The following is a 12,297-nucleotide window of genomic DNA, read 5'->3' as shown; positions in this document are numbered from 1 at the left end:
AGTTTTAAGATAAGCTTGTCAATATCTGCAAAAAAACCCACAGATGAAATGTTAATTAGGATTGCATTGAATCTATAGATATATTTGGTGAGTATTTTTGTATTAACAATATTGCCTTCTGATCCATGAACATGGGATGAATTTTCATTTATTTAGGTATCCTTTAATTTTTCAACAATATTTTGTGACTTTTAGAGTAGTAGTTTTGAACCTTTAAAAAATTTATTACTAAGTATTTTATTCTTTTGGACACTTTTATAAGTTGGGCTAACATTAATTTTATTTTTGGATTGTTCATTTCCAGTTATAGAAATACCATTTTTTTACTTTATTAAAATACTGAGTTTATTTCACATGTATATTTCTGTCCCCCCACTGTTTCCATCTGTCAGATCACCACTACTACTACATCCTATCATAACATCCATACATACTTAAAACCAAGCAAAGGGTGGAGTTCCATCTTTAAAAACTAAACAGGCATTTTGGACAACACATTCTTGGCAATGGAACCTGGACAACATTTATCAGACATGGTAGGGAAAGTTCTCATCTGCATTATAAAAAGGACAGCCGGATATCAACTGCTACAAAAATGAAATAAGACAGAAAATTTTAACAAACTGTTTAAAATATTTTCTTAAACAGACTTCCTCCCTTGCCAGAGATCTTGAATAACCTCCTGGTCAGTTATCTGGAAATAATTCTTCACATAAATGATGAACTTGGCTTCCACTTTGGAAAGTGAACCACCCTTTTCTATACTGTCTTGCATTTTTGCTTTAATGTCTTCTACAGAACTAGGTCCTTTAGGTGTTCTAGGAGTTTTTTTCCTGTTTTTTGAAGGATTCTTGACCTTTTGATCTTGATGTTGATAGTTTTGAGTCTTTTCCATTCTAGTTTGATTTCTGTGCATTTTTTGGTTGGAGTATCTCATGTACATTTCTTTACTGGAGCTTTTTCTTCAGCTTCCTCATCCTCGAAATCATCATCATCATCATCATCATCATCTTCATCGGCAGCAAGTTTTACTTTTTCTTGTGGAAACTTGCTACCACTTCCAGGGGCAGAATGCTTCCCAGACATAGTTAGGAGTTTCATGTCCTCCTCCTCTTCATCTTCTGACTCTGCATCTTACTGCACAGCTACTAAGTGCTGTCCATTAATATGCACGGGCCCTGAACCACACTTCAACTGTAAGACCACAGGTGGTGTTATTTCAAAGCCACCAAGGGAAACCATTGGCTGTAGGGACATTTTCAAAGTTGCCACTGTTACTTTGATTGGCCTGCCTTCATAAATTATTGCCTCTGCTTCAACAATGTGCAATTCATCCTTCACACCAGCCCCTAAACTGACCTTTTGTGAAGATAAGTGGTGCTCATTTTCATCATTATCTACCTTAAAGTGATAATCGTTGTCTGCTTTGAGTTCACAACCGGAAAGATAGTTCTGGGGCCTCAGAGGGCTCATATCCATGTCCATTGAATCTTCCATGGGGTGGTAGCATGCACTTAGGTGGGAGAGAAGGCTGATGGAGATACACAACTTCTGTTCCACAGAACAGACACTCAGGATGGAATCGCACCAGGACCATTGTTTTTTATACATTGATTTATACCTTGTAACTTTGGTAGACATGTTAATTAGTTCTAGAGGCTTTCTGGCCATTCCAAGTATTTTCTACATGTAATACCATGTCATACTCAAATAGAAATGGTTTAACTTTATTCATTCTGTGATATAATGAAAATAATACTTGGCCTTTGTCTCCAGTTTCTGACACAGAGCTCCTAAAACCTTTGTAATTTCAGGAGTGATCAGAATGTCTTTTGTATGCTACTGAGATGACTGATGGCTTGAGGGCCTCTAGATAGCTTCTGGATGAAGACTGGTTGTCAGAAAGATAAAGGCATGATAAGAGGATTGATACTTTCATCCCTACCTCCTGATCTCTAACGAGAGAGGGACTGGAGATTGAGTCCATCACCAATGGCCAATGATTTGATCAATGATATCTATATAATTGAATCTCTAATAACCCCTAAATGATCGGGTTTGGGAGTTTCTGCATTGGTGAACACATCAAGCTGCTGGTAAGGTGACAGAGATAGGATGGAAGCTCTGAGACTTTTCCCCTATAATGTGGTTGTTTGAGTTGTATCATATAATAAACCAGTAATAGTAAGTGAGTGCAGCACTTTCCTGAGGCTGAACAGCAAGTGGTAGGGAATAGTCTTGTGTTCCTGTGGAACTGATCCCTTTAACCTATAGAGTCACGAAAGTTGGAGAATTGGTTCATATGAGAAAAACACACCACACATTTGGTATCGAACATGTGAGTCAAAACAGCTCAGATTTTCAAGTCTGGATGCTTTTCATTACTTTTCTTTCCTGAATGCCCTTATTAGAACCACCACCTTATTATCTGCTGTTTTCTTCTCAAGTCACATTTTCCTTCCAAGTCTTTGTAGTACCAGATCCTGCATAACTTTCAGGTATCAGCTCAGTTTTTCCACTCAGAAAAGACTACCTCATTTCTGTAATAGTTTCTTGTCCCTGTTCAAACTCCAGTTACTGCCTATTCCATTAACTTTTATAAGCTTCATAGTATTTATTAATATTTGAATTTATTTTATTTAACTTGTCCAATTACCTTTGATAGGGGACTCAAGAGTTGGAAAGTTTAGTTTAAGGTAAATAATTAATAAGCCTAGTAGGTAGTGCATATGTTAAAGCTATTGTTTCAGGAACTGCAGATAAGGCCCACCACTCCTAGGAGAGACAGCTGACCTCCTCCTGGGGCACAGCTAAAGACCACCGCCTGTGGAACAAGTGGAAATATCCAGGCCATTGTGGTCTGGGGAGAGACAGACAACCAACCCACTTAGGGGAAGAGCTAACCTCCCAGGGCGAAAATGCTGTAGTTTTCTTTTATCTAATTTTCCCTGAATTTCAAAACCTCTCACCATACCTTGTATATTCCCTGTTATAAAAAGGTTGGCTTGAAAGAAAATGTAAGATGGTCTGTTAGGGTATAAACCAGCTATGGTCTCAGATCACTGGCCATCTGAATAAAGCCCATAAAGATTTAATCCCTGTCTCTGCTTATTGGGTTCGGTATGTGACAGGCAGCACAAACACCATTTTTTTCCGGTTTCATATTTCCACAGTCAGTTGTTAGAATCTGAGAACTGATGCCTTTTCTGACTTTCTCAATGTTGTGTCCCTCATGCTTACAGCAGTGCCTTATAGACATTCAATAGGTATTTGCTGAGTGATTTCATGGATCAATCAATCAATCAAATATTAGTGTGTATTTGAAGCACAGCTTTGAAATCAGAGTGACTGAAATAGAACATCATTTGGTCCTAAAAGGGTTACAGGTATATCTGGTATTTTGTTTTTCTCAGCAATGCCCCACCCCATTGTAGAGGCCAGCCTCATCCAGTTTTCTAGGTAATTGTACAAATAATATCTACACATGCCATGATGTTTAAAAAGTTTGGGAAATTAGGGAGTAATGCTTGCATTATTCTTATTTCTTCATTTTTTATTGCTTTAGCCAATAGATACTTTCATCCACCTAGGTGGAAACCTTAGAGAGGCTGAGTAGTGACCATAGGAAAGAAGCCCAAACAGTAATTGCAAGGCAAGAAGTACCTTCACTGCAATGAATTCTCCATGCCTGTAAAGAAAGAAAATATGTGTGGGTGTACGTGGGAAAGGCTGTATATGTATGCTCAATGAGCTAGTATTCAAAAATATCTCTGCCTAAATGCTGTGGAATGATCTTAAATCCTGGAGCAGTAGCTCAATTGTTTGCAATTGACACTTCCTGTTTGCTAAACCAAAGCCTGAGATAGAAAGCCCTGTCAGCACCCCAGAGCATATTCTTTTCAGCAAATCATTGTTTCTACAAATCCTGAGTGACAGTACAAAAGGAATTGTCTTTTCCATGCTGATATGCAGCCACCTGAAGAAGTAACTAGGATAGATAGCAAACCAAGTTCAAGAGGAGAAGGGATGCATATCCCATCCACTGACTCAGCAGTCCTTGAAATTCTATGTATCTTTTCCATTATCTGAGAAGAAAGGCTTTGAAACTGTGTTTTTATCCCAAGGTCTGAAAGGCTGAAAGGGGCCCATAGTGCCTAAAGGAAGAAGCACATTAACACCTTTGGGTATTCACCTCCCTGTCCTGGAAAGCTAGCACCACCTTTACCTGTCAATCAATATGTAACTTCTTCCCCCTTACCCCTTCACCCCCAAAACTATATAAGTCCTCAGGACAAAGGGCTTGGTGGACTTGGTGCTCTCTGGTCTCTGGCTGGTTGCCCAGGCCTCCCAACCTCAGGCCACACACACACTGGCCACCCTGGCCCTCATCACCCCTGCACTTGCCACCCTGGCCTTTGGCCATCCTTACCTTCACCACCCTTACTCTACTTCACCCTGAACCTATGCCTTTTAGCTCCTATGCCTTTTAGCTCCTAACGCCACCTTAGCTAGGCCCATGTTCTTCCATGTGAATGGATCACCAAAAAACTCTGCTTACACACTAATAGACTTGCTGATCTCTGAATATTTGCTGCATTGGTGAGAAGAACCGAATTTCTGGGAGTTTCTGCATTAACACAAACACCTGCTAGACAGATGGCTGTGCTTTAGACAAGCCATCCGGGATGGAGAGCTGGTGTCTAGGGTCAGGGGTCACACTGGAAATAGTGGTTCAGAGGAAAAGTCAGCTAGGAAGGTGATGGGACACTTCACAATAGGCCAAAATCAAAAGCCATACTAAATGCCCCTGTGAGTTTGTTGTGCTCATGCTTGGGTTTACAGACAAAATATTAGCTGTGTGTCCTTGGGCTTTCACTACCCACTTGGAGTGTGATATCTCCTCATTTCTCCATCTGTACAGTCAGGGCTTGGCAATATCTGTGATGCCCAATATAGCAATTCTAGGCCATATGTGGTTATTGATAATTTGAAATTATCCTGGCTGAAATTGCAATGAACTTAACTCTAAAACACACACCAAGTTCTGAACACATAACTATACATGCAGACACACAAGATTATAAAATACCTCAGTCATTTTATATTGATTTCATGCTGAAATTACAAAATTTTGGATGTATTATTAAAATTAATCATATCTGTTTATTTTTATTTTTAATGTGGGTACTACAAAATTATTTCTAGGGGGAGGGGGATAAGGAGAGAAAGAAGGGGAAGGTCTAGTCAAAGAACAGGTGTGAAGGACCCATGGACATGGACAACAGGGTGGGGATTGACTATGGGAGCAGGGGTTAGGGATGGGGGATGGAGGAGAGCAATGGGGAAAAATTGGGACAACTATAATAGAACAACAATAAAATAAAATAAATATATTTGTAGCACAAGAAAAAAGTTATTTCTAATGAAGAACACTTGACTGTATGGTCTCTAATAATATTTTCATTTTCACAGCTGTTTTTAGAAAGAAAGAAAAGAAAAGGGAAGAAAAGAAAGAAAGTTAACTTTCTTTTATGAAGATAATATTTTATTTACTTTTTATGTTTCTTTTTTAAGTATATTTTATTGATTATGCTATTATAGTTATCCCAATTTTTTCTCCCCTTTATCCTCCTCCACCCTGCAGCCCCACACCATCTAGCATTGCCCCCACTTTAGTTCATGTCCATGGGTTGTACATAAAAGGATTTTGGCTTCTTTATTTCCTATACTATGCTTAAACCTCCCCCGTCTATTTTATGCCTACCAATTATGCTTCTTATTCCTTGTACCTTTCCTCCCATTATCCCCATTCCCCTCCCCACTGATAACCCTCCATGTGATCTCCATTTCTGTGATTCTGTTCCTGTTCTAGTTGTTTCCTTAGTTTTTGTTCTTGTTGTTTAGGTTCAGTTGTTGATAGTTATGAGTTTTTGTCATTTGAGTGTTCATACTTTTTTATCTTTTTCTATTTCTTAAATGAGTCCCTTTAACATTTCATATGATAAGAGCTTGGTAATTGTAAGCTCCTTTAACTTGATCTTATCAAGGAAGCACTTTGTCTGCCCTTCCATTCTAAATGATAGCTTTGCTGGATAGAGTCATCTTGGATGTAGGCCTTTGACTTTCATGACTTCAAATACTTCTTTCCAGCCCCTTCTTGCCTGCAAGGTTTCTTTAGAGAAATCACCTGATAGTCTTATGGGCACTCCTTTATAGGTACCTCTCTACTTTTCTCTTGCTGCTTTTAAGATTCTTTTCTTATCCTTAATCTTGGGTAACTTAATTATGATGTGTCTTGGTGTGTGCTTCCTTGGGTCAAATTTCTTTGGGACTCTCCAAGCTTCCTGGATTTCCTGAAAGTCTATTTCTCTTGCCAAATTGGGGAAGTTTTCCTTCATTATTTGTTCAAATAAATTTTCAATTTCTTTCTCTTTTTGTTCTCCTTCTGGCATCCCTATGATTCTGATGTTGGAGTGCTTAAAGTTGTCCCAGAGGTTCCTAAGCCTCTCCTCTTTTGTTTGAATTCTTGTTTCTTCATTCTGTTCCAGTTGGATGTTTATTTCTTCCTTTTGTTACAAATTGTTGATTTGAGTCATGGTTTCCTTCCCTCCACTGTTGGTTCCTTGTATATTTTGCTTTATTTCACTTTGGGTAGCCTTCATTTCTTCCTTCATTTTGCAACCGAGCTCAATCAGTTCTGTGAGCACCCTGATTACCATTGTTTTGAACTCTGCCTCAGATAGGTTGTCTATCTCTTCATTGCTTAGCTCCTTTTCTGGAGTTTTGATCTGTTCTTTCATTTGGGCCATATTTCTTTGTCTCGGTGCACCTGTTATGTTGTAAGTGGGCTGAGCCTTAGGTATTAGCCAGAGTGGGGCAACCCTCTTTGCTGCGTTGTGGTGCTATCTGTGGGGGAGGGGTCAGGGAGGGAACAATGCCACTTGCTTGCTCCTCTCTAGCCCCACTTGCCAAGGAACTCTCCTGTGAGACTAGGAGTTTCTCTCACCTTCAGAATTCCCACAGTATTTTACAGCTAGAGATTTTGAGTCTTTAGTTTCCCCATCAGCCAACCCTGCCTTGCCCTCGAGGTCCACCACCGTGCCGTGGGACCTCTCCTCCTGGCTGCCAGTCTCCACCTCTCCTACCCATCTGGATGAGTGTTTCTTTAACTCCTTGGTTGTCAGAGTTCCATGCAGTTTGATTTTTGGACAGTTCTGGTTATTTATTGTTTTTAAATTGGTTGTTATATTTCTTTTGGTGCGCAAGGAAGGGAAGCATTTGTTCCTACACCTCCATCTTGACTGGAACTTGATAATATTTTATTATTATAGGTTTATGTGTATATAATGCATGAATATTTGTCCTATTTCTGAATGTAGAGCTGGAAATAATTTCAGAATGCATATCATCTGTTTTAATAATTGTTTAATCAAAATTGAAATATATGCAGTCTACTACTACGAAACCAGTTTGCATTTAAGTAGTGACAACATGGGAAGAAAGAGATTACTCAATTTCCCTATGGCAGTTTCCAAAGGGAGATTCAGTGCCTAGCCTAGAGGAATAGATGAACTCCACCCTTTTCCTGTAGTCCCAGCCTTTATTATATGCCCCTTCTGATGCTAAAGTTCTCTTTCTTAAATGTGATTCTTATCATATCAGTCACCAGCTTAAAAGCACTCAGTAAATCTTTATACTCAGATAAGTTCTTTAACCTAACATAGCATCCCTTATAACTTGGCTTCTGCCTGTTCCAGCTGCCATATCCATGACCATGTCTTGGGTTGCACACTGTGATTCAGTCATTCTTTATACATTTATATAGCAAGCACTTATTAGCACCTATATTTATGCCACAAGCACTTGTTATACAATGGTGAAGAGGGTAGACAACATTTATGTCCTCATGAAGCCTATATTAGAGTTGGAGAGATAATATCAAACAAGTAAACTCACAAGTACTATGAAGGAGAGTAAGGTAAAAGGACCTTATTTAGGAAAGGTGATCAGAGAAAGCCCCTGTAGAAATGTAACCTGTAAACTAAAACATCAAGGTCAAGAAGAGACCAGCTCCTTAAAGACTCAGGAGGAAAAGTTTTCCAGGCAGAACAGAATGTACAAAAACCCTGTAGTCGAAACCCACCTACTCATTATTTAAAACTCAGCTAAAGCATCACTTTCTTCAGGAAGTATTCTCTGACCTTCTGAACAAGATTAGGTTAAATGAAACCCTCTGCATTTTTTAAGCTCCCTCTCCCAATGTTCTATAGTTTACTCCATCATTGTAATTACTACATTGTACTGAAAATATCTGTTTACATATCTGGTGTCTAATTAAACTGACAGCTCTGAGAAAGTAGAGGCTTCACTTTTTGTTCTCTTTGTTTCTGCATGGGAACTAGCCTAATGTTTTACCCTTAGCACACAGACAGTCAATATTTATTAATCTTTTTCTAATGTTGCATTGGTATATAATCTAACTCTGAACTCTCTCATAATTACTGAGGAAAATTAGAGTAGATCACCTTTTTGATGACCATGTGAATGATTTAGCATGCCTGATGATAAAAAGTCTGGAAGTAGCTGTGTCTACCTTATTCTCAGGAGTATACCTACCCAGCAAAGCTAAAACTAATGACCTGACCTTTGGGTAGAAGCTAGGATCTGGAGTGGGAGTACACAGTGTGGGATTTGGGGGGGAGGGAGAAGTGTAAGTGAGGCTGTTGGGACTTATAGGTTGCAGCAAGGGATGTGGGCAGCAGATTAAAGAAGAGATATTGGTTTAGTACCCCTGGCAGGGGACAAGAAAAATATTTTAAAATCCAGAAAAAACATCTGGGGTGATACTAGGACGTGAGCACATGCAGAGCAGCATTAAAGTTGGTGAATGGGCATTTAAATTCTTGCTGCTTTTTCATAGTAGCTATACCAAGTTCTCTTTCGGGCATTTGTAGTCTTAGTAGACCTAGAATTTCTCTTTGCCTTGCTATCTTTTTCTCTTTTCTTTGCCTCCAGTCCTGTTGCTCTGATCTCAGCTACTTTGGCACTCTAGTCAGTCCATTACTATTTCTCAGCAAGAACTCCCCTTTTTTTTCATTTTTTAATGTTGTGATACAAGTGCCTGTGTGTTAGTAGATCTCAATATGATATATATCACATAATATAAGTAATGGTCACACTCACTGGGATTAGTGGGTCAAGGGAATGTACCCATTGAGTTGAGGGAGGTGAAATAAAAGAACAAGGGAGAGAGATAATGAAAAATAAAATCAAGAAGCTAGAGGATCAGATAAGCAGATTCAGAAGACAGAAATTTTATATCAGAATCCCACCTTTGGCAAATGACTTGGTGATGTGAACATGATAGGTTTGATTATGTCCTTAGAGCATTTATCATAAGGCTTCTTACATAGCACTCACCAAATCCCAAAGCAAATTTTAAAGATAAAAATCTTTTTATATTTCCTGAAACATTGGGTCCTGCAAACCTTTGGCTCCTCATCGTAATTCCAGTCTTCATGACCTTAGTTCAGCTTTCACTCTTGCCTTTTCTTTGGAGAAGTAAACATGTAGAAAATAGCATCTTCATGGGTTTCTTCTGGTCCACATTCAGAAAGACTATTGTCCATTTCCCTAATCCCCGCCAAAAGGCAATTATATCTGGATGAAATCACAAAATTGCCACACGCAGGTAGGCAAAAAATATATATATAGCTCCTCCATATATAACTTTTCTGACTTTCCTAATGAACAACTCCCTACAGACACATATGCACATGTCACCACCACCAGCACCACCACCTTATTGATTCCCTATTAAACAGTATGGAAGTATCTCTTTAAGTAATACAGTTTCTAGTTGAATGGTTTAGACTGGTATTTAAGTTTATTCCTCCACCCCGTGCTTCTTTCCAAGATTAATTTTAGATATATGGGGAAGAGAACCTTACATGATTTGGGAACTGCAAAGAAGAGGTAAGGTTTGTTTACCCTCAACCATGTCCCTTCTTTCCCTGACAATGTAGCACCTTGCTGTCCCCCAATTCAAAAATTTATCTCTTGTGACATGTAGCCTCACATTTTTGTTCTCAGTGACCACGTCTACCTTAGTAACTGGTCCACATCTCTGTTTATACAGATGACTTAGGCTCTTGAGTTAGGGTTGGCACTCTGGCTTGGCAGATATGCCCTGAAGTACTCGGCTTTAGGACCACCTCACCCCTATTTTTATGTCTTCTTGAAAAATCTCTAGGAAGCATCCTTATTTATTTATTTGATAGTCTATAGAAAGAAATTGAGAAGTTCTACATGCCTTCTGTATCACATGGGAACCATACTTCCCAACCACATTATACAACAATTATTTTTCCGTTGCAACCTCCCTTCATATTGAAGTGATGTTAGCCTGCAGAACAATTCTCTGAGAAAAACATATGGCTAAACTTATCTGACTTTGGTGTTTCTTTCAAGTTATTAAGATATTTCTTCATCACATCCTCTCTAGTCCCAGATATAGCATTGAAGGTGTTGAGCCCTGATGATTAATTTTTTTCAAATTCTATTCTCTCCTTTTCTCCTACAATTCTACTGGATTAGAAGGGAATGGGTTTTGAGTTTCCCATTTTCTTTATGTCATGTGCTCTTGTCCTACCTTGATACATAGAAAAAGTTTATAATTGAATTAGGCAGGCCTGATTGCCCTTGATGCTGAAGACAGAAAATAAGGAATTCAAAAAATAGTTCTTTTTTTTAACAAACACTGACTTTCAAGCTTATTATCTTCCTGTTTTCATTATTGGAACTTGAATATCAAAACTTCTTTCTCTTTCTATTTTCACAATAACTCTAATCTTGTTCCCCAAACTTAAGCCCAAATATTATGTCTGGGAATGATTTGGAAGCAGGTCCTATATACATTAACAAGCTTCAAAAATATTATCTCAATATTATATGTGTGAATAGGTGACCATTGCAGAATTTTTGACTATAGCCAAAGAGTAATTGGTCCAACAGCATGCTACAATGAGCACGTACTAGCTTGTGAGAACTGATTATGCATATCTCATCCCTACTTTGTGTTCAGCGAAGTCAAACTGGTAATTTGACATCAGCTGTGCTTGTAGTAGTTACACTATAGAAATCAATTAGCAAACACTAAAAACCAGGATTTTTTTTCCAAACATCATTAATCATTTACCAGCACACTACCATATTTGGTATATTACAAAACCAAGTTAATATCCAAATAGTGGCTATTACCTATATGTGGATGGCTACCAATTAAAATGCTAAGGTATGGCCTAGAGTCCCAGAAGTGCCCTCCCATCTCCCTAAATCCAAAGACCACTACAAGCAAGCCATCACTCCCAGTGCCATTTTGACAAAGGTAATAACAAAGTCCACAGGCACATGAGACTCTAGGTATAACAATGTGGTGTTATCAATAGTACTACCTCAGAAAATGCAGTTTCTCCAAACTTGCCCCAAAATAGGTATCAAGGGCTTCACCAATATATGTCTTCACAAATCTTCCTCACACATTCTGTTTCTATCATTTAAAAAGAAGCTCAGCTTCAAAAAAGATTGCTAAAGATTGACATTGAAAAACAATGGCTACAACGCATTTTTGCCAGATATGTCAGGCCATAATTTATATAATATTTTAAGGACACTACTAGTATATGAATAACAGCTAAACATATTTAAAAGAGCTTTAAACTTTTGGGTTTTATTGTAGAATAAATAAAAAGCCACAACTTTATGTACTTTATTTTTAATCCTATGTTATTCCTCTGTTAAAAACTAAAACATCTATGGGTCATAGCCATGGGGTATGATACGATGCTAAGAGCAGAATCTTGATAAGTTTTCCAAATTTACTAAGAATGTATATGTAGCAACAACAGAAAATACTGATATGGGCCCAAAATTAAGGACAGGATCACCTCAGTAGAAGTGTTTAGAGTCCATTATATCTCCATTGTACAATAAAAGGTTTATTCTGGAAAATTGTTTTTATTTAATCTTGGTTTTAGAATCTAAATTATCTCATCTGTGTTTATTTTTTGACATAGAAAATGACTTTGGAAAACCAGTTAGTGAAAATAACAAGAAAAACAAACAAAAATTCTTTGAACCTGTATTGTTCAAATTCTCATTGTTCATGCTGATAGAAGACAGTATAGTATCAGCTGCAATGATGTATAAAGGAGACTTATGGCCTGGTTTATGAGGGATGCATTTGAACTCTTGCAGAAAACTGGCATTTACACATCCTTGCATGATTTCACCTGTGTG

The 12,297-nt window shown here is 38.1% G+C and overlaps 1 pseudogene; it reads right to left on the bottom strand.

Annotated features, from left to right (window-relative positions):
• Nucleotides 1-640: 640 nt before the first annotated feature.
• On the bottom strand, nt 641-1,536 carry LOC112300081 (nucleophosmin-like; annotated as a pseudogene).
• Between the last annotated feature and the right edge of the window lie 10,761 nt (nt 1,537-12,297).

This window comes from Desmodus rotundus, chromosome X (genome assembly GCF_022682495.2).
Source record: "Desmodus rotundus isolate HL8 chromosome X, HLdesRot8A.1, whole genome shotgun sequence".
NCBI classification, from domain to species: domain Eukaryota; kingdom Metazoa; phylum Chordata; class Mammalia; order Chiroptera; family Phyllostomidae; genus Desmodus; species Desmodus rotundus.
This window is presented reverse-complemented; position numbering and strand designations above follow the sequence as displayed.